The sequence below is a fragment of the Orbicella franksi genome, chromosome 9 (genome assembly GCF_964199315.1).
Source record: "Orbicella franksi chromosome 9, jaOrbFran1.1, whole genome shotgun sequence".
Lineage (NCBI taxonomy): Eukaryota > Metazoa > Cnidaria > Anthozoa > Scleractinia > Merulinidae > Orbicella > Orbicella franksi.
In genome coordinates, this window is record NC_138153.1 from 86874 (window position 1) to 109712 (window position 22839).

Sequence of the window (22839 nt, forward strand, 5' to 3'; positions counted from 1 at the left end):
ACTGGAATATATCCCCCAAGTCTCGGCAAATAAACGCGAAATTGCTCAAAATCACGATTCGCTCAAGACGGTCTCGCCTACTCTTTCAGTCTTAAAGTAAAATGGGGCTGTATTTCGGCCCAGAAGCTCGAGAGTGAGCGTTCAAAAACTTTCGCTGTGTCCATTTCACTGCAAACCAAGACAAGCAGGAGTTAGTTGAGAGTCCCCGGGACTGGAAAATATCCCCCAATTTCCGGGAAATCAACCCGAAGTTTGTCAAAATCACGATGCACGTAAGGCGGTCTCGGCTACTCTTTCAGTGTTAAAGTAATGGGGGGCTATATTTTGGCCCAGAAGCTCAACATTGAGCGTTCAAAAAGTTTTGCTGGGTCTATTTTACTGCAAACCAAGGCCATCAAGAGTTAGTTTAGAGTCCCTGGGACTGGAAAATATCCCCCAAGTTAAGGAATATCGACCCGAAGCTGGTCAAAATCACGATGCGCGCACGCCGGTCTCGGCTACTCTGTGAGTCGTAAGTGATGTGGGACTATATTTCGGCCTAAAAGCTCGAAAGTGTTCGTTCAAAAACTTGTGCTGTGTGAATTTCACTGCAAACCATGGCCATCAGGAGTTAGTTTAGAGTCCCCGGGACTGGAAAATATTCCCCAAGTTCCAGGAAAGCGAGCAGAAGTTGCTGAAAATCACGAAGCGCCTAACGTGGTCTCGGCTACTGTTTCAGTCTTAAAGTGAAGTGTGGCTATATTTAGGCCCACAAGCTCGAAAGTGAGCGTTCAAAAAGCTTTGCTGTGTCCATTTGATTGCAAACCAAGGCAATCAGGAGTTAGTTTACAGTCCCCGGAACTGGAAAATATTCTCCAAGCTCCAGGAAATGGCGCCGAAGTTGATGAAAGTTACGATGCGCGTAACGGGCTCTCGGTTATTCTTTCAGTCTTAAATTTAAGTAGGGCTATATTGTGGCACTGAAGCTCGAAGGTGAGCGTTCAGAATGTTTTGCTGTGTTTATTAAACTGCAAACTAATGTCATCGGGAGTTAGTTTAGCGTCCCCGGGACTTTAAATTATTCGCCAACCTCCACGAAATCGAGAAAAAGTGGCCCAAAATCACGATGCGCGTAAGGCGGTCTCGGCTACTCTTTCAGTCTTAATATTAAGGGGGCCTATATTTCGACCTACAAGATCGAGACCGGGCGTGCGCTAATTTTACCTGTGTCCATTTCACTAACATCTTAGGCCATCAGGAGTTAGTTTAGAGTCCTTGGGACTGGAAAATATTCCCCGAATTCCGGCAAATCGAGCCAAAGATGCTCAAAATCACGATGCGCCTAAGGCGGTCTCGGCTACTCGTTTACTCCGAAAATGAAGTGGGGCTATATTTCGGTTCTACAAGCTCGACACCGAGCGTGCTCTCCTTTTACCTGTGTCCGTTTCACTAAGAACTAAGTCCATCAGGAGATAGTTTAGAATCCTCGAGACTGGAAGCTATCCTCCAAGTTTCGGCAAATTGAGCCATACTTTTTTAAAATTAGGATAGGCGTACGGCAGTTTGGTTTACTCTTTCAGTCTTAAAATGAACTGGGGCTACATTTCGGCCTAGAAGCTCGACACCGAGCGTGCGCTCCTGTTACCTGTGACCTTTTTACTGAAAACTAAGGCCATCAAGAGTTAGGGTAGAGACCCCGGGACTGGAAAATATCCCCCAAGTTTTGGCATATCGAGCCATAGTGGCTAAAAATTTCGATGCGCTTAAGGCGGTGTCGTGTACACTTTCAGTCTTAAAATAAAGTGGGGCTATATTTCGGCCTACAACCTGGAAACCGAGCGTGCGCTCCTTTTACCTGTGTCCATTTCACTAAAAACCAAGGCATTCAGGAGTTAGTTTAGAGCTTCCGGGACTGGAAAATATCCCCCAAGTCCCAGGAAATCAAGCCGAAGTTCGACAAAATTACCATGCGCGTAAGGCGGGCTCGGCTACTCTTTCAGTCTTAAAGTGAAGTGGGGCTATATTTCGGCCCAGAAGCTCGAAAGTGAACGTTCAAAAAGTTTGGCTGTGTCCATTTCACTGAAAACCAAGGCCATCAGGAATTACTTTAGAGTGCCCGGGACTGGCAATTATCTCCCAAGTTCCGGGAAATCGAGCCGAAGTAGCCCAAAATCACGATGCGCGTAAGGTGGTCTCGGCTAGTCTTTCAGTCTTAAAGTGAAGTAGGGCTATGCTTCGGCCCAGAAGCTCAAAAGTGAGCGTTCAAAAAGTTGTGCAGCGTCCATTTCACCGGAAACCGAGGAAATCAGGAGTTAGTTTAGAGTCCCCGGTACCGGAAAATATTCCCCATTTCTCGGGAAATCGAGCCAAAGTTGGTCAAAATCACGATGCGCGTAAGGCGGTCCCGGTTACTCTTTCATTCTTAAAGTGAACTGGGGCAATATTTCGCCCCAGAAGCTCGAAAGTGTGCCTTCAAAAAGTTGTCCTGTGTCCATTTCACTCCAGAGCAAGGCCATCAGGAGTTACTTTAGAGTCCGCGGGACTGGAAAATATCCCCCAAGTTCCCGGACATCGAGCCGAAGTTGGTCAAAAATAAGATGGGCGTAAGGCGGTCTCGGCTATTCTTTCACTCTTAAAGTGAAGGGGAGCTATATTTCGGCCCAGAAGCTCAAAAGTGAGCGTTCAAAAAGTTTTGCTGTGTCCATTTCACTGCAAACCTAGCCACAGCAGCAGATTCTTTACAGTGTCTGGGACATCAAAATATCCCCCAAGTCCCTGGAAATCGAGCCGAAGTTTGTCAAAATCACGATGCGCGTTAAGCAGTCTCGGCTAGTCTTTTAGTCTTAAAGTGACGTGGCTGTATATTTCGGCCAAGAAGCTCGAAAGTAAGCGTTGAAAGAGTTTTGCTCTCTCAATTTAACTGAAAACCAAGGCCATCATGAGTTAGTTTAGAGTCCGCGGGACTAAAAAATATCCCTTAAGTTCTGGCAACTCAAGTTGAAGTTGGTCAAAATCACGATGCGTCTAAGGCGGTCTCGGCTACTATTTCAGTCTTAAAGTGAAGTGGGGCTATATTTCGGCCCAGAATTTCGAAAGTAACCCTTCAAAAAAATTTGCTGTGTCCATTTCACTGCAGACCAAGGCCATTAGGGGTTAGTTTAGCGTCCTTGGAACTTGAATATATCCCCGACGTTTCGGGAAATCCAGCCGAAGTTGGTGAAAATCACGATGCGCGTAAGACAGTCTCGGCTACTCTTTCAGTCTTAAACTGAAGTGGGGCTATATTTCGGCTCAGAAGCCCGAAGGGAAGCGTTGAAAAAGTTTTGCTCTCTCCATTTCAACGCAAACCAAGGCAATCAGGAGTTACTTTAGAGTCCCTGGTACCGGAAAATATTCCCCATTTCCTGGGAAATCGAGCCAAAGTTGGTCAAAATCACGATGCGCGTAAGGCGGTCTCGGCTATTCTTTCATTTTTAAAGTGAACTCGGGCTATATTTCGGCCCAGAAGCTCGAAAGTGAAAGTTCAAAAAGTTTTGCTGTGTCCATTTCACCGCGAACCAAGCCACATCAGGAGATAGTTTACGGTCTCCGGGACATCAAAATATCCCCCAATTTCCGGGAAATCGAGCCGAAGTTTGTCAAAATCACGATGCGCGTAAAGCAGTCTCGGCTACTCTTTTAGTCTTAAAGTGACGTGGCTGTATATTTTGGCCCAGAAGCTCGAAAGTGAGCGTTCAAAAAGTTATGCTGTGCTTATTTCACTGCAAAGCAAGGCCCTCAGGAAGTAGTTTACAGTCCCCGGAACTGGAAAATATCCTCCAAGTTCCGCGAAATCGAGACGAAGTTGGTCAAAATAACGATTCGCGTAAGGCCGTCTCGGCTACTCTTTGAGTCTGAAAGTGAAGTAGGGCTATATTTCGGTCCAGAAGCTCGAAAGTGAGCGTTCAAAAAGTTTTGCTCTCTCAATTTCACTGAAAACCAAGGCCATCATGAGTTAGTTTAGAGTCCCCGGGAGTGGAAAATATCTTTTAAGTTCTGGCAACTCAAGTTGAAGTTGGTCAAAATCACGATGCGTCTAAGGCGGTCTCGGCTACTATTTCAGTCTTAACGTGAAGTGGGGCTATATTTCGGCCCAGAATTTCGAAAGTAAGCCTTCAAAAAAATTTGCTGTGTCCATTTCACTGCAGACCAAGGCCATTAGGGGTTAGTTTAGGGTCCTTGGAACTTGAATATATATCCGACGTTTCGGGAAATCCAGCCGAAGTTGGTCAAAATCACGATGCGCGTAAGACGGTCTCGGCTACTCTTTCAGTCTTAAACTGAAGTGGGGCTATATTTCGGCTCAGAAGCCCGAAGGGGAGCGTTGAAAAAGTTTTCCTCTCTCCATTTCAACGGAAACCAAGGCAATCAGGAGTTACTTTAGAGTCCCCGGTACCGGAAAATATTCCCCATTTCTTGGGAAATCGAGCCAAAGTTGGTCAAAATCACGATGCGCGTAAGGCGGTCTCGGCTATTCTTTCATTTTTAAAGTGAACTCGGGCTATATTTCGGCCCAGAAGCTCGAAAGTGAAAGTTCAAAAAGTTTTGCTGTGTCCATTTCACCGCGAACCAAGCCACATCAGGAGATAGTTTACAGTCTCCGGGACATCAAAATATCCCCCAATTTCCGGGAAATCGAGCCGAAGTTTGTCAAAATCACGATGCGCGTAAAGCAGTCTCGGCTACTCTTTTAGTCTTAAAGTGACGTGGCTGTATATTTTGGCCCAGAAGCTCGAAAGTGAGCGTTCAAAAAGTTATGCTGTGCCCATTTCACTACAAAGCAAGGCCCTCAGGAAGTAGTTTACAGTCCCCGGAACTGGAAAATATCCTCCAAGTTCCGCGAAATCGAGACGAAGTTGGTCAAAATAACGATTCGCGTAAGGCCGTCTCGGCTACTCTTTGAGTCTGAAAGTGAAGTAGGGTTATATTTCGGTCCAGAAGCTCGAAAGTGAGCGTTGAAAAAGTTTTGCTCTCTCAATTTCACTGAAAACCAAGGCCATCATGAGTTAGTTTAGAGTCCCCGGGAGTGGAAAATATCTTTTAAGTTCTGGCAACTCAAGCCGAAGTTGGTCAAAATCACGATGCGCCTAAGGCGGCCTTGGCTACTCTTTCAGTCTTAAAGTGAAGTGGGGCTCTATTTCGCCCCAGAAGATCCAAAGTGAGGGCTGCAGAAAATTTGCTGTGTCCATTTCACTGCAAACCAAGGCCATCAGGAGTTAGTTTAGAGTCCCCGGGACTGCAATATATTTCCCAAGTTCCGGAAAATCGAGAAGACGTTGCTCAAAATCACGATGCGCGCAAGACGGTCTTGGCTAGTCTTTCAGTCTTCAAGTGAAGTGGCGCTATATTTCGGCCCAGAAGCTCAAAAGTGAGCTTCAAAAAGTTTTGCTGTATCCATTTCAATGCAAACGAAGGCCATCAGAGGTTACTTAAGAGTCTTCGGGACTGGAAAATATCCCCCCAAGTTCAGGGAAATTTAGCCGAAGTTGGTCAAAATCACGGTGCGCGTTAGGCGGTCTCGCTTACTGTTTCAGTCTTAAAGTGAAGTGAGGCTTTATTCCTGTCCAGGAGCTTGAAAGTGAGCGTTCGAAAAGTTTGCCTGTGTTTATTTGACTGCAAACCAAAGCCATCAGGAGCTAGTTTAGAGTCCCCGGGACTGGAAAATATCCCCCAACTTCCGGGAAATCGAGCCGAAGTTGGTCAAAATCACGATTTGCGTAAGGTAGTGTCGGCTACTCTTTCAGTCTTAGAGTGAAGTGCGGCTATATTTCGGCCCAGAAGCCCGAAAGTGAGCCTTCAAAAAGTTTTGCTGTGTTCTTTGACTGAAAAACAAGGCCATCACGAGTTAGCTTAGCGTCCCTGGGACTGGAAAATATTCCCCAAGTTCCGGTAAATCGAGCTGAAGTTGGTCAAAATCACGATGCTCCCAAAGCGGTCTCGGCTACCCTTTCAGTCTTAAAGTCAAGTGGGGCTATATTTCTGTCCAGAAGCTCGAAAGTGAGCGTTCAAAAAGTTTTGCTGTGTGCATTTCACTGCAAACCAAAGCTATCAAAAGTTAGTTTAGGATCCCCGGGACTGGAAAATATTCCCTAAGTTCCGGGAAAGCGAGCCGAAGTTGATCGAAATCACGATGCGCGAAATGCGGTCTCGTCTACTGTTTCAGTCTTAAAGTAAAGTGTGGCTATATTTCGGTCCACAAGCTCGAAAGTGAGCGTTCAAAAAATTTTGCTGTGTCCATTTCACTGGAAAACAAGGCCCTCAGGACTTAGTTTAGCGTCCAAGGGACTGGAAAATGTTCCCCAAGTTCCGGGAGATCCACCCGAAGTTTGTCAAAATCACAATGCGCGTAAGGTGGTCTCGGTTACTCTTTAAGTCTTAAAGTAAAGTGGGGCTATATTTCGGCCAGGAAGCTGGAAGGTGAGCGTTAAAAAAGTTTTGCTCTGTCCATTTCACTGCAAACCAAGGCCATGAGGAGTTAGTTTAGAGTTCCTGGGACTGGAAAATATCCCCCAAGTTCCGGAATATCGACCGGAAGTTTGTCAAACTCACGATGCGAGCAAGGCGGTCTCGGCTACTCTTTCAGTCTTAAGTGAAGTGGGGCTACATTTCGGCCCAGAATCTCGAAAGTGTGCGTTCAAAAAGTTGTGCTGTGTCCATTTCAATGCAAACCAAGGCCATCAGGAGTTAGTTTAGAGTCCCCGGGACTGGAACATATCCCACAAGTCCCGGGAATTGGAGCCGAAGTTGATCAAATTCATGATGCGCGTAACGTGGTGTCGGCTACTGTTTCAGTCTTAAAGTCAAGTGTGCCTATATTTCGGCTCACAAGCTAGAAAGTGAGCGTTCAAAAACTTTTGCTGTGTCTGTTTCACTTCAAAACAAGGCCATCAGGACTTAGTTTAGGGTCCCCGGGACTGGAAAATATTCCCCAAGTTTTGGGAAAGCGAGCCGAAGTTGGTCAAAATCACGATTTGCGCAAGACGGTCTCGGCTACTCTTTCTGTCATAAAGTAAAGTGGGGCTATATTTCGGTCCAGAAGCTCGAGAGAGAGCGTTCAAAAAGTTTCGCTGTTTCCATTTCACTGAAAACCAAGACAATCAGGAGTTAGTTTAGAGTCCCAGAGACTGGAAAATATCCCCCAACTTCGGGCAAATCGAGCCGAAGTTGCTAAAAATCACGGTGCGCTTAAGGCGGTGTCGGCTACTCCTTCAGTCTTAAAGTGAAGGGGGGCTTTATTTCGGCCCACAAGCTCAAAGCTCAAAAAAAATTACTGTGTCTATTTCGCTGCAAACCAAGGCTATCAGTAGTTAGTTTACAGTCCCCGGGAGTGGAATGTATTTCCCAAGTTCCGAAAAATCGAGAAGACGTTGGTCAAAATCACGATGCGCGTAAGACGGTCTCGGCTACTCTTTCAGTGTTAAAGTGAAGTGGGGCTATATTTCGGCCCAGAAGCTCAAAAGTGAGCGTTCAAAAAGTCTTGGTGTATCCATTTCAATGCAAACCAAGGCAATCAGGGGTTACTTAAGAGACCTCGGGACTGGAAAATATCCCCCAAGTTCCGGTAAATCCAGCCGAAGTTGGTCAAAATCACGATGTGCGTAAGGTGGTCTCGGCTACTCTTTCAGTCTTAAAGTGAAGTGGGGCTATATTTCGGCCCACAAGCTCGAAAGTGAGTGTTTAAAAAGTTTTGCTCTGTCACTTTCAGTACAAACCAAGGCCATCAGAAGTTAGTTTAGAGTCCCTGGGACTGGAGAATATCCCCCAAGTCCCGGGAAATCCAGCCGAAGTTGATCAAATTCACGATGCGCGTAACATGGTCTCGGCTACTGTGTCAGTCCTAAAGTGTAGTGTGGCTATATTTCGGCCCACAAGCTAGAAAGTGAGCGTTCAAAAAGTTTTGTTGTGTCCATTTGACTTCAAAACAAGGCCATCAGGACTTAGTTTAGCGTCCAAGGGACTGCAAAATATCCCCCAAGTTCCGGGAAATCCATTCGAAGTTCGTCAAAATTACGATGCGCGTAAGGCGGTCTCATCTACTCTTTCAGTGTTAAAGTAAAGTGGGGCTATATTTCTGCCCAGAAGCTCCAAAGTTGTGCTCTGTCCATTTTACTGAAAACCAAGGCCATCAGGAGTGCCTGTAGAGTCCCTTTGACTGGAATATATCCCCCAAGATTCGGGAAATAAACGCGAAATTGCTCAAAATCACGATTCGCTCAAGACGGTCTCGCCTACTCTTTCAGTCTTAAAGTAAAATGGGGCTCTATTTCGGCCCAGAAGCTCGAGAGTGAGCGTTCAAAAACTTTCGCTGTGTCCATTTCACTGCAAACCAAGACAAGCAGGAGTTAGTTGAGAGTCCCCGGGACTGGAAAATATCCCCCAATTTCCGGGAAATCAACCCGAAGTTTGTCAAAATCACGATGCACGTAAGGCGGTCTCGGCTACTCTTTCAGTGTTAAAGTAATGGGGGGCTATATTTTGGCCCAGAAGCTCGAAATTGAGCGTTCAAAGAGTTTTGCTGTCTCCATTTCACTGCAAACCAAGGCCATCAAGAGTTAGTTTAGAGTCCCTGGGACTGGAAAATATCCCCCAAGTTCCCGAATATCGACCCGAAATTGGTCAAAATCACGATGCGCGCACGCCAGTCTCGGCTACTGTTTAAGTCGTAAGTGATGTGGGACTATATTTCGGCCTAAAAGCTCGAAAGGGTCGTTCAAAAACTTGTGCTGTGTCAATTTCACTGCAAACCATGGCCATCAGTAGTTAGTTTAGAGTCCCCGGAACTGGAAAATATTCTCCAAGCTCCAGGAAATGGTGCCGAAGTTGATGAAAATTACGATGCGCGTAACGGGCTCTCGGTTATTCTTTCAGTCTTAAATTTAAGTAGGGCTATATTGCGGCACTGAAGCTCGAAGGTGAGCGTTCAGAATGTTTTGCTGTGTTCATTAAACTGCAAACCAAGGTCATCGGGAATTAGTTTAGCGTCCCCGGGACTTTAAATTATTCGCCAACTTGCGGGAAATCGAGCAAAAGTGGCCCAAAATCACGATGCGCGTAAGGCGGTCTCGGCTACTCTTTCAGTCTTAAAATTAAGGGGGGCAATATTTCGACCTAGAAGCTCGAGACCGGGCGTGCGCTAATTTTACCTGTGTCCATTTCACTGACATCTTAGGCCATCAGCAGTTAGTCTAGAGTCCTTGGGACTGGAAAATATTTCCCAAATTCTGGCAGATCGAGCCAAAGTTGCTCAAAATCACGATGCGCGTAAGGCGGTCTCGGCTACTCTTTCAGTCTTAAAATGAAGTGGGGTTATATTTCGACCTAGAAGCTCGAGACCGGGCGTGCGCTAATTTTACCTGTGTCCATTTCACTGACATCTTAGGCCATCAGAAGTTAGTTTAGAGTCCTTGGGACTGGAAAATATTTCCCAAATTCTGGCAGATCGAGCCAAAGTTGCTCAAAATCACGATGCGCGTAAGGCGGTCTCGGCTACTCTTTCAGTCTTAAAATGAAGTGGGGCTGTATTTCGCCCGAGAAGCTCAACACCGAGCGTTCGCTCCTTTTGCCTGTGTACATATCACTGAAAACTAAGTTCATCAGGAGTTAACATAGAGTCCTCGGGACTGGAAAATATTCCCCGAATTCCGGCAAATCGAGCCAAAGATGCTCAAAATCACGATGCGCCTAAGGCGGTCTCGGCTACTCGTTTACTCCGAAAATGAAGTGGGGCTATATTTCGGTTCTACAAGCTCGACACCGAGCGTGCTCTCCTTTTACCTGTGTCCATTTCACTAAGAACTAAGTCCATCAGGAGATAGTTTAGAATCCTCGAGACTGGAAGCTATCCTCCAAGTTTCGGCAAATTGAACCATACTTTCTTAAAATTAGGATAGGCGTACGGCAGTTTGGTTTACTCTTTCAGTCTTAAAATGAACTGGGGCTACATTTCGGCCTAGAAGCTCGACACCGAGCGTGCGCTCCTGTTACCTGTGACCTTTTTACTTAAAACTAGGGCCATCAAGAGTTAGGGTAGAGTCCCCAGGACTGGAAAATATCCCCCAAGTTTTGGCATATCGAGCCATAGTGGCTAAAAATTTCGATGCGCTTAAGGCGGTTTCGTGTAGACTTTCAGTCTTAAAATAAAGTGGGGCTATATTTCGGCCTACAACCTGGAAACCGAGCGTGCGCTCCTTTTACCTGTGTCCATTTCACTAAAAACCAAGGCATTCAGGAGTTAGTTTAGAGCTTCCGGGACTGGAAAATATCCCCCAAGTCCCAGGAAATCAAGCCGAAAGTCGACAAAATTACCATGCGCGTAAGGCGGTGCCGGCTACTCTTTCAGTCTTAAAGTGAAGTGGGGCTATATTTCGGCCCAGAAGCTCGAAACTGAACGTTCAAAAAGTTTGGCTGTGTCCATTTCACTGAAAACCAAGGCCATCAGGAATTACTTTAGAGTGCCCGGGACTGGCAATTATCTCCCAAGTTCCGGGAAATCGAGCCCAAGTAGCCCAAAATCACGATGCGCTTAAGGCGGTCTCGGCTAGTCTTTCAGTCTTAAAGTGAAGTGGGGCTATGCTTCGGCCCAGAAGCTCAAAAGTGAGCGTTCAAAAAGTTGTGCTGTGTCCATTTCATTCCAGAGCAAGGCCACCAGGGGTTACTTTAGAGTCCGTGGGACTGGAAAATATCCCCCAAGTTCCGGGAAATCGAGCCGAAGTTCGTCAAAATGACGATGGGCGTAAGGCGGTCTCGGCTACTCTTTCACTCTTAAAGTGAAGTGGAGCTATATTTTGGCCCAGAAGCTCAAAAGTGAGCGTTCAAAAAGTTTTGCTGTGTCCATTTTACTGCAGACCAAGGACGTCGGGGGTCAGTTTAGGGTCCACGGGACTGGAAAATATCCCCCAATCTCCGGGAAATTTAACCGAAGTTGGTCAAAATCACGACACGCGTACGGCGGGCTCGGCTACTCTTTCAGTCTTAAAGTGAATTGGGGCAATATTTCGGCCCAGAAGCTCGAAACTGAGTGTTTAAAAAGTTTTGCTGTGTCCATTTCACTGCAAAACAAGGCCATCACGAATTAGTTTAGCGTCAAAGGAACTGGAAATATCCCCCAAGTTACGGCAAATCCACCCGAAGTTAGTCAAAATCACCATGCGCTTAAGGGGGTCTCGGCTACTCTTTCAGTCTTAAGGTAAAGTGGGCTTAGATTTAACTCCAGAAGCTCGAAAGTAAGGCTTCAAAAATTTTTGTGTCTATTTCACTCACATCTTAGACAATCAGGAGTGAGTTTAGAGACTTTGGGACTGGAAAATATCTTCCAAGTTTCGCCAGATCGAGCCCAAGATCCTCAAAATCACAATGCGCGTAAGGCGCTCCCGCCTACTCTTTCAGTCTTAAAAAGAAGTAGAGCTATATTTCGGCCAGCAAGCTCGAAAGTGCGCGTTCAAAAAGTGTTCCTGTGTCCATTTCACTAGAAACCAAGGCCATCAGAAGTTAGTTTAGAGTCCCCGGGACTGGAAAATATCCCCCTATTTCCGGGAAATCGAGCCGAAGTATCCCAAAATCACTTTGCGCGAAAGGCGGTCTCGGCTACTATTTCTTTCTTAAAGTTAAGTGGGACTATATTTCGAGCCATAAGCTCGAAAGTGAGCGTTCAAAAAGTTTTGCTGTGTCCATTTAACTGCAAACTAAGGCCATCGGTAGTTAGTTTATCTTCCCCGGGAATTGAAAATATTCGCCAACTTCCGGCAAATCGAGCCGAAGTTGGTCAAAATTACGATGCGCGTAAGGCGATCTCGGCTACTCTTTCAGTCTTAAAGTGAAGTAGGGCTATATTTCGGCCGAGAAGCTCGAAAGTGAGCGTTCAAAGAAATGTGCTGTGTCTATTTCACTGGAAACCAAGGCTATCAGCAGTTAGTTTAGAGTCCCCGGGACTGGAATATATACGCGAAGTTCCGGGAAATCTAACGGAAGTTGGTCAAAATCACGATGCTGGTAAGACGGTCTCGGCTACTCTTTCAGTCTTAAAGTAAAGTGGGGCTATATTTCGGCCCAGAAGCTCGAAAGTGAACCTTTAAAAAGTTACGCTTTGTGCATTTAACTGCAAACCAAGGCCATCAGGAGTTAGTTTAAAGTCCCCCGGACTGGAAAATATACCCCAAGTTCCGGGAAATCGAGCTGAACTGAGTCAAAATCACGATGCTCGTAAGGAGGTCTCGGCTACTATTTCAGTCTTAAAGTGAAGTACCGTTGTATTTCGGCCCAGAAGCTCGAAACTGAGCGTTCAACAAGTTTTCCTGCGTCCATTTCACATCAAACCAAGGCCATCAGGAGTTAGTTTAGAGTCCCCGGGACTTGAAAATATCGCCAAAATTCAAGAAAATCGAGCGGAAGTTGCTCAAAATCACGATGCGCGTAAGGCGGTCTCGGCTACTCTTTGATTCTTAAAGTGAACTGGGGCTATATTTCGGCCGAAAAGCTAGAAAGTGAAAGTTCAAAAAGTTTTGCTGTGTTCATTTCACTGCAAACCCAGACCATCAGGAGTTAGTTTAGACTCCTGGGAACTGGAAAATATCGCCCAAGTTCGGGGAAATCGAGCCCAATTTTGTCAAAATCACGATGCGCGTAAGGCGGTCTCGGCTACTCTTTGATTCTTAAAGTGAACTGGGGCTATATTTCCGCCGAGAAGCTAGAAAGTGAAAGTTCAAAAAGTTTTCCTGTGTTCATTTCACTGCAAACCAAGCTCATCAGGAGTTAGTTTAGACTCCTCCGGACTGGAAAATATCGCCCAAGTTCGGGGAAATCGAGCCCAATTTTGTCAAAATCACGATGCGCGTAAGGCGGTCTCGGCTACTCTTTGATTCTTAAAGTGAACTGGGGCTATATTTCGGCCCAGAAGCTCGAAAGTGAAAGTTCAAAAAGTTTTGCTGTGTCCATTTCACCGCAAACCAAGCCACATCAGCAGATTGTTTACAGTGTCCGGGACATCAAAATATCCCCCAAGTCCCGGGAAATCCAGCCGAAGTTTGTCAAAATCACGATGCGCGTAAAGTAGTGTCGGCTACTCTTTTAGTCTTAAAGTAACGTGGCTGTATATTTCGGCCCAGAAGCTCGAAAGTGAGCGTTCAAAAAGTTTTCCTCTCTCAATTTAACTCAAAACGAAGGCCATGATGAGTTAGTTTAGAGTCCGTGGGACTAAAAAATATCCCTTAAGTTCTGGCAACTCAAGCCGAAGTTGGTCAAAATCACGATGCGTCTAAGGCGGTCTCGGCTACTCTTTCAGTCTTAAACTGAAGTGGGGCTATATTTCGGCTCAGAAGCCCGAAGGGGAGCGTTGAAAAAGTTTTCCTCTCTCCATTTCAACGGAAACCAAGGCAATCAGGAGTTACTTTAGAGTCCCCGGTACCGGAAAATATTCCCCATTTCTTGGGAAATCGAGCCAAAGTTGGTCAAAATCACGATGCGCGTAAGGCGGTCTCGGCTATTCTTTCATTTTTAAAGTGAACTCGGGCTATATTTCGGCCCAGAAGCTCGAAAGTGAAAGTTCAAAAAGTTTTGCTGTGTCCATTTCACCGCGAACCAAGCCACATCAGGAGATAGTTTACAGTCTCCGGGACATCAAAATATCCCCCAATTTCCGGGAAATCGAGCCGAAGTTTGTCAAAATCACGATGCGCGTAAAGCAGTCTCGGCTACTCTTTTAGTCTTAAAGTGACGTGGCTGTATATTTTGGCCCAGAAGCTCGAAAGTGAGCGTTCAAAAAGTTATGCTGTGCCCATTTCACTACAAAGCAAGGCCCTCAGGAAGTAGTTTACAGTCCCCGGAACTGGAAAATATCCTCCAAGTTCCGCGAAATCGAGACGAAGTTGGTCAAAATAACGATTCGCGTAAGGCCGTCTCGGCTACTCTTTGAGTCTGAAAGTGAAGTAGGGTTATATTTCGGTCCAGAAGCTCGAAAGTGAGCGTTGAAAAAGTTTTGCTCTCTCAATTTCACTGAAAACCAAGGCCATCATGAGTTAGTTTAGAGTCCCCGGGACTGGAAAATATCTTTTAAGTTCTGGCAACTCAAGCCGAAGTTGGTCAAAATCACGATGCGCCTAAGGCGGCCTTGGCTACTCTTTCAGTCTTAAAGTGAAGTGGGGCTCTATTTCGCCCCAGAAGATCCAAAGTGAGGGCTGCAGAAAATTTGCTGTGTCCATTTCACTGCAAACCAAGGCCATCAGGAGTTAGTTTAGAGTCCCCGGGACTGCAATATATTTCCCAAGTTCCGGAAAATCGAGAAGACGTTGCTCAAAATCACGATGCGCGCAAGACGGTCTTGGCTAGTCTTTCAGTCTTCAAGTGAAGTGGCGCTATATTTCGGCCCAGAAGCTCAAAAGTGAGCTTCAAAAAGTTTTGCTGTATCCATTTCAATGCAAACGAAGGCCATCAGAGGTTACTTAAGAGTCTTCGGGACTGGAAAATATCCCCCCAAGTTCAGGGAAATTTAGCCGAAGTTGGTCAAAATCACGGTGCGCGTTAGGCGGTCTCGCTTACTGTTTCAGTCTTAAAGTGAAGTGAGGCTTTATTCCTGTCCAGGAGCTTGAAAGTGAGCGTTCGAAAAGTTTGCCTGTGTTTATTTGACTGCAAACCAAAGCCATCAGGAGCTAGTTTAGAGTCCCCGGGACTGGAAAATATCCCCCAACTTCCGGGAAATCGAGCCGAAGTTGGTCAAAATCACGATTTGCGTAAGGTAGTGTCGGCTACTCTTTCAGTCTTAGAGTGAAGTGCGGCTATATTTCGGCCCAGAAGCCCGAAAGTGAGCCTTCAAAAAGTTTTGCTGTGTTCTTTGACTGAAAAACAAGGCCATCACGAGTTAGCTTAGCGTCCCTGGGACTGGAAAATATTCCCCAAGTTCCGGTAAATCGAGCTGAAGTTGGTCAAAATCACGATGCTCCCAAAGCGGTCTCGGCTACCCTTTCAGTCTTAAAGTCAAGTGGGGCTATATTTCTGTCCAGAAGCTCGAAAGTGAGCGTTCAAAAAGTTTTGCTGTGTGCATTTCACTGCAAACCAAAGCTATCAAAAGTTAGTTTAGGATCCCCGGGACTGGAAAATATTCCCTAAGTTCCGGGAAAGCGAGCCGAAGTTGATCGAAATCACGATGCGCGAAATGCGGTCTCGTCTACTGTTTCAGTCTTAAAGTAAAGTGTGGCTATATTTCGGTCCACAAGCTCGAAAGTGAGCGTTCAAAAAATTTTGCTGTGTCCATTTCACTGGAAAACAAGGCCCTCAGGACTTAGTTTAGCGTCCAAGGGACTGGAAAATGTTCCCCAAGTTCCGGGAGATCCACCCGAAGTTTGTCAAAATCACAATGCGCGTAAGGTGGTCTCGGTTACTCTTTAAGTCTTAAAGTAAAGTGGGGCTATATTTCGGCCAGGAAGCTGGAAGGTGAGCGTTAAAAAAGTTTTGCTCTGTCCATTTCACTGCAAACCAAGGCCATGAGGAGTTAGTTTAGAGTTCCTGGGACTGGAAAATATCCCCCAAGTTCCGGAATATCGACCGGAAGTTTGTCAAACTCACGATGCGAGCAAGGCGGTCTCGGCTACTCTTTCAGTCTTAAGTGACGTGGGGCTACATTTCGGCCCAGAATCTCGAAAGTGTGCGTTCAAAAAGTTGTGCTGTGTCCATTTCAATGCAAACCAAGGCCATCAGGAGTTAGTTTAGAGTCCCCGGGACTGGAACATATCCCACAAGTCCCGGGAATTGGAGCCGAAGTTGATCAAATTCATGATGCGCGTAACGTGGTGTCGGCTACTGTTTCAGTCTTAAAGTCAAGTGTGCCTATATTTCGGCTCACAAGCTAGAAAGTGAGCGTTCAAAAACTTTTGCTGTGTCTGTTTCACTTCAAAACAAGGCCATCAGGACTTAGTTTAGGGTCCCCGGGACTGGAAAATATTCCCCAAGTTTTGGGAAAGCGAGCCGAAGTTGGTCAAAATCACGATTTGCGCAAGACGGTCTCGGCTACTCTTTCTGTCATAAAGTAAAGTGGGGCTATATTTCGGTCCAGAAGCTCGAGAGAGAGCGTTCAAAAAGTTTCGCTGTTTCCATTTCACTGAAAACCAAGACAATCAGGAGTTAGTTTAGAGTCCCAGAGACTGGAAAATATCCCCCAACTTCGGGCAAATCGAGCCGAAGTTGCTAAAAATCACGGTGCGCTTAAGGCGGTGTCGGCTACTCCTTCAGTCTTAAAGTGAAGGGGGGCTTTATTTCGGCCCACAAGCTCAAAGCTCAAAAAAAATTACTGTGTCTATTTCGCTGCAAACCAAGGCTATCAGTAGTTAGTTTACAGTCCCCGGGAGTGGAATGTATTTCCCAAGTTCCGAAAAATCGAGAAGACGTTGGTCAAAATCACGATGCGCGTAAGACGGTCTCGGCTACTCTTTCAGTGTTAAAGTGAAGTGGGGCTATATTTCGGCCCAGAAGCTCAAAAGTGAGCGTTCAAAAAGTCTTGGTGTATCCATTTCAATGCAAACCAAGGCAATCAGGGGTTACTTAAGAGACCTCGGGACTGGAAAATATCCCCCAAGTTCCGGTAAATCCAGCCGAAGTTGGTCAAAATCACGATGTGCGTAAGGTGGTCTCGGCTACTCTTTCAGTCTTAAAGTGAAGTGGGGCTATATTTCGGCCCACAAGCTCGAAAGTGAGTGTTTAAAAAGTTTTGCTCTGTCACTTTCAGTACAAACCAAGGCCATCAGAAGTTAGTTTAGAGTCCCTGGGACTGGAGAATATCCCCCAAGTCCCGGGAAATCCAGCCGAAGTTGATCAAATTCACGATGCGCGTAACATGGTCTCGGCTACTGTGTCAGTCCTAAAGTGTAGTGTGGCTATATTTCGGCCCACAAGCTAGAAAGTGAGCGTTCAAAAAGTTTTGTTGTGTCCATTTGACTTCAAAACAAGGCCATCAGGACTTAGTTTAGCGTCCAAGGGACTGCAAAATATCCCCCAAGTTCCGGGAAATCCATTCGAAGTTCGTCAAAATTACGATGCGCGTAAGGCGGTCTCATCTACTCTTTCAGTGTTAAAGTAAAGTGGGGCTATATTTCTGCCCAGAAGCTCCAAAGTTGTGCTCTGTCCATTTTACTGAAAACCAAGGCCATCAGGAGTGCCTGTAGAGTCCCTTTGACTGGAATATATCCCCCAAGATTCGGGAAATAAACGCGAAATTGCTCAAAATCACGATTCGCTCAAGACGGTCTCGCCTACTCTTTCAGTCTTAAAGTAAAATGGGGCTCTATTTCGGCCCAGAAGCTCGAGAGTGAGCGTTCAAAAACTTTCGCTGTGTCCATTTCACTGCAAACCAAGACAAGCAGGAGTTAGTTGAGAGTCCCCGGGACTGGAAAATATCCCCCAATTTCCGGGAAATCAACCCGAAGTTTGTCAAAATCACGATGCACGTAAGGCGGTCTCGGCTACTCTTTCAGTGTTAAAGTAATGGGGGGCTATATTTTGGCCCAGAAGCTCGAAATTGAGCGTTCAAAGAGTTTTGCTGTCTCCATTTCACTGCAAACCAAGGCCATCAAGAGTTAGTTTAGAGTCCCTGGGACTGGAAAATATCCCCCAAGTTCCCGAATATCGACCCGAAATTGGTCAAAATCACGATGCGCGCACGCCAGTCTCGGCTACTGTTTAAGTCGTAAGTGATGTGGGACTATATTTCGGCCTAAAAGCTCGAAAGGGTCGTTCAAAAACTTGTGCTGTGTCAATTTCACTGCAAACCATGGCCATCAGGAGTTAGTTTAGAGTCCCCGGAACTGGAAAATATTCTCCAAGCTCCAGGAAATGGTGCCGAAGTTGATGAAAATTACGATGCGCGTAACGGGCTCTCGGTTATTCTTTCAGTCTTAAATTTAAGTAGGGCTATATTGCGGCACTGAAGCTCGAAGGTGAGCGTTCAGAATGTTTTGCTGTGTTCATTAAACTGCAAACCAAGGTCATCGGGAATTAGTTTAGCGTCCCCGGGACTTTAAATTATTCGCCAACTTGCGGGAAATCGAGCAAAAGTGGCCCAAAATCACGATGCGCGTAAGGCGGTCTCGGCTACTCTTTCAGTCTTAAAATTAAGGGGGGCAATATTTCGACCTAGAAGCTCGAGACCGGGCGTGCGCTAATTTTACCTGTGTCCATTTCACTGACATCTTAGGCCATCAGCAGTTAGTCTAGAGTCCTTGGGACTGGAAAATATTTCCCAAATTCTGGCAGATCGAGCCAAAGTTGCTCAAAATCACGATGCGCGTAAGGCGGTCTCGGCTACTCTTTCAGTCTTAAAATGAAGTGGGGTTATATTTCGACCTAGAAGCTCGAGACCGGGCGTGCGCTAATTTTACCTGTGTCCATTTCACTGACATCTTAGGCCATCAGAAGTTAGTTTAGAGTCCTTGGGACTGGAAAATATTTCCCAAATTCTGGCAGATCGAGCCAAAGTTGCTCAAAATCACGATGCGCGTAAGGCGGTCTCGGCTACTCTTTCAGTCTTAAAATGAAGTGGGGCTGTATTTCGCCCGAGAAGCTCAACACCGAGCGTTCGCTCCTTTTGCCTGTGTACATATCACTGAAAACTAAGTTCATCAGGAGTTAACATAGAGTCCTCGGGACTGGAAAATATTCCCCGAATTCCGGCAAATCGAGCCAAAGATGCTCAAAATCACGATGCGCCTAAGGCGGTCTCGGCTACTCGTTTACTCCGAAAATGAAGTGGGGCTATATTTCGGTTCTACAAGCTCGACACCGAGCGTGCTCTCCTTTTACCTGTGTCCATTTCACTAAGAACTAAGTCCATCAGGAGATAGTTTAGAATCCTCGAGACTGGAAGCTATCCTCCAAGTTTCGGCAAATTGAACCATACTTTCTTAAAATTAGGATAGGCGTACGGCAGTTTGGTTTACTCTTTCAGTCTTAAAATGAACTGGGGCTACATTTCGGCCTAGAAGCTCGACACCGAGCGTGCGCTCCTGTTACCTGTGACCTTTTTACTTAAAACTAGGGCCATCAAGAGTTAGGGTAGAGTCCCCAGGACTGGAAAATATCCCCCAAGTTTTGGCATATCGAGCCATAGTGGCTAAAAATTTCGATGCGCTTAAGGCGGTTTCGTGTAGACTTTCAGTCTTAAAATAAAGTGGGGCTATATTTCGGCCTACAACCTGGAAACCGAGCGTGCGCTCCTTTTACCTGTGTCCATTTCACTAAAAACCAAGGCATTCAGGAGTTAGTTTAGAGCTTCCGGGACTGGAAAATATCCCCCAAGTCCCAGGAAATCAAGCCGAAAGTCGACAAAATTACCATGCGCGTAAGGCGGTGCCGGCTACTCTTTCAGTCTTAAAGTGAAGTGGGGCTATATTTCGGCCCAGAAGCTCGAAACTGAACGTTCAAAAAGTTTGGCTGTGTCCATTTCACTGAAAACCAAGGCCATCAGGAATTACTTTAGAGTGCCCGGGACTGGCAATTATCTCCCAAGTTCCGGGAAATCGAGCCCAAGTAGCCCAAAATCACGATGCGCTTAAGGCGGTCTCGGCTAGTCTTTCAGTCTTAAAGTGAAGTGGGGCTATGCTTCGGCCCAGAAGCTCAAAAGTGAGCGTTCAAAAAGTTGTGCTGTGTCCATTTCATTCCAGAGCAAGGCCACCAGGGGTTACTTTAGAGTCCGTGGGACTGGAAAATATCCCCCAAGTTCCGGGAAATCGAGCCGAAGTTCGTCAAAATGACGATGGGCGTAAGGCGGTCTCGGCTACTCTTTCACTCTTAAAGTGAAGTGGAGCTATATTTTGGCCCAGAAGCTCAAAAGTGAGCGTTCAAAAAGTTTTGCTGTGTCCATTTTACTGCAGACCAAGGACGTCGGGGGTCAGTTTAGGGTCCACGGGACTGGAAAATATCCCCCAATCTCCGGGAAATTTAACCGAAGTTGGTCAAAATCACGACACGCGTACGGCGGGCTCGGCTACTCTTTCAGTCTTAAAGTGAATTGGGGCAATATTTCGGCCCAGAAGCTCGAAACTGAGTGTTTAAAAAGTTTTGCTGTGTCCATTTCACTGCAAAACAAGGCCATCACGAATTAGTTTAGCGTCAAAGGAACTGGAAATATCCCCCAAGTTACGGCAAATCCACCCGAAGTTAGTCAAAATCACCATGCGCTTAAGGGGGTCTCGGCTACTCTTTCAGTCTTAAGGTAAAGTGGGCTTAGATTTAACTCCAGAAGCTCGAAAGTAAGGCTTCAAAAATTTTTGTGTCTATTTCACTCACATCTTAGACAATCAGGAGTGAGTTTAGAGACTTTGGGACTGGAAAATATCTTCCAAGTTTCGCCAGATCGAGCCCAAGATCCTCAAAATCACAATGCGCGTAAGGCGCTCCCGCCTACTCTTTCAGTCTTAAAAAGAAGTAGAGCTATATTTCGGCCAGCAAGCTCGAAAGTGCGCGTTCAAAAAGTGTTCCTGTGTCCATTTCACTAGAAACCAAGGCCATCAGAAGTTAGTTTAGAGTCCCCGAGACTGGAAAATATCCCCCTATTTCCGGGAAATCGAGCCGAAGTATCCCAAAATCACTTTGCGCGAAAGGCGGTCTCGGCTACTATTTCAGTCTTAAAGTTAAGTGGGACTATATTTCGAGCCATAAGCTCGAAAGTGAGCGTTCAAAAAGTTTTGCTGTGTCCATTTAACTGCAAACTAAGGCCATCGGTAGTTAGTTTATCTTCCCCGGGAATTGAAAATATTCGCCAACTTCCGGCAAATCGAGCCGAAGTTGGTCAAAATTACGATGCGCGTAAGGCGATCTCGGCTACTCTTTCAGTCTTAAAGTGAAGTAGGGCTATATTTCGGCCGAGAAGCTCGAAAGTGAGCGTTCAAAGAAATGTGCTGTGTCTATTTCACTGGAAACCAAGGCTATCAGCAGTTAGTTTAGAGTCCCCGGGACTGGAATATATACGCGAAGTTCCGGGAAATCTAACGGAAGTTGGTCAAAATCACGATGCTGGTAAGACGGTCTCGGCTACTCTTTCAGTCTTAAAGTAAAGTGGGGCTATATTTCGGCCCAGAAGCTCGAAAGTGAACCTTTAAAAAGTTACGCTTTGTGCATTTAACTGCAAACCAAGGCCATCAGGAGTTAGTTTAAAGTCCCCCGGACTGGAAAATATACCCCAAGTTCCGGGAAATCGAGCTGAACTGAGTCAAAATCACGATGCTCGTAAGGAGGTCTCGGCTACTATTTCAGTCTTAAAGTGAAGTACCGTTGTATTTCGGCCCAGAAGCTCGAAACTGAGCGTTCAACAAGTTTTCCTGCGTCCATTTCACATCAAACCAAGGCCATCAGGAGTTAGTTTAGAGTCCCCGGGACTTGAAAATATCGCCAAAATTCAAGAAAATCGAGCGGAAGTTGCTCAAAATCACGATGCGCGTAAGGCGGTCTCGGCTACTCTTTGATTCTTAAAGTGAACTGGGGCTATATTTCGGCCGAAAAGCTAGAAAGTGAAAGTTCAAAAAGTTTTGCTGTGTTCATTTCACTGCAAACCCAGACCATCAGGAGTTAGTTTAGACTCCTGGGAACTGGAAAATATCGCCCAAGTTCGGGGAAATCGAGCCCAATTTTGTCAAAATCACGATGCGCGTAAGGCGGTCTCGGCTACTCTTTGATTCTTAAAGTGAACTGGGGCTATATTTCGGCCCAGAAGCTCGAAAGTGAAAGTTCAAAAAGTTTTGCTGTGTCCATTTCACCGCAAACCAAGCCACATCAGCAGATTGTTTACAGTGTCCGGGACATCAAAATATCCCCCAAGTCCCGGGAAATCCAGCCGAAGTTTGTCAAAATCACGATGCGCGTAAAGTAGTGTCGGCTACTCTTTTAGTCTTAAAGTAACGTGGCTGTATATTTCGGCCCAGAAGCTCGAAAGTGAGCGTTCAAAAAGTTTTCCTCTCTCAATTTAACTCAAAACGAAGGCCATGATGAGTTAGTTTAGAGTCCGTGGGACTAAAAAATATCCCTTAAGTTCTGGCAACTCAAGCCGAAGTTGGTCAAAATCACGATGCGTCTAAGGCGGTCTCGGCTACTATTTCAGTCTTAAAGTGAAGTGGGGCTATATTTCGGCCCAGAATTTCGAAAGTAAGCCTTCAAAAAAATTTGCTGTGTCCATTTCACTGCAGACCAAGGCCATCAGGGGTTAGTTTACAGTCCTTGCAACTTGAATATATCCCCGAAGTTTCGGGAAATCCACCCAAAGGTGGTCAAAATCACGATGCGCGTAAGACGGTCTCTCCCACTCTTTCAGTCTTAAACTGAAGTGGGGCTATATTTCGGCTCAGAAGCCCGAAGGGGAGCGTTGAAAAAGTTTTGCTCTCTCCATTTCAATGCAAACCAAGGCAATCAGGAGTTACTTTAGAGTCCCCAGTACCGGAAAATATTCCCCATTTCCTGGGAAATCGAGTCAAAGTTGGTCAAAATCACGATGCGCGTAAGGCGGTCTCGGCTATTCTTTCATTCTTAAAGTGAACTCGGGCTATATTTAGGCCGAGAGGCTCGAAAGTGAAATTTCAAAAAGTTTTGCTGTGGCCATTTCACCGCGAACCAAGCCACATCAGGAGATAGTTTACAGTCTCCGGGACATCAAAATATCCCCCAAGTTCCGGGAAATCGAGCCGAAGTTTGTGAAAATCACGATGCGCGTAAAGCAGTCTCGGCTACTCGTTTAGTCTTAAAGTGACGTGGCTGTATATTTTGGCCCAGAAGCTCGAAAGTGAGCGTTCAAAAAGTTCTGCTGTGCCCATTTCACTGCAAAGCAAGGCCCTCAGGAAGTAGTTTACAGTCCCCGGA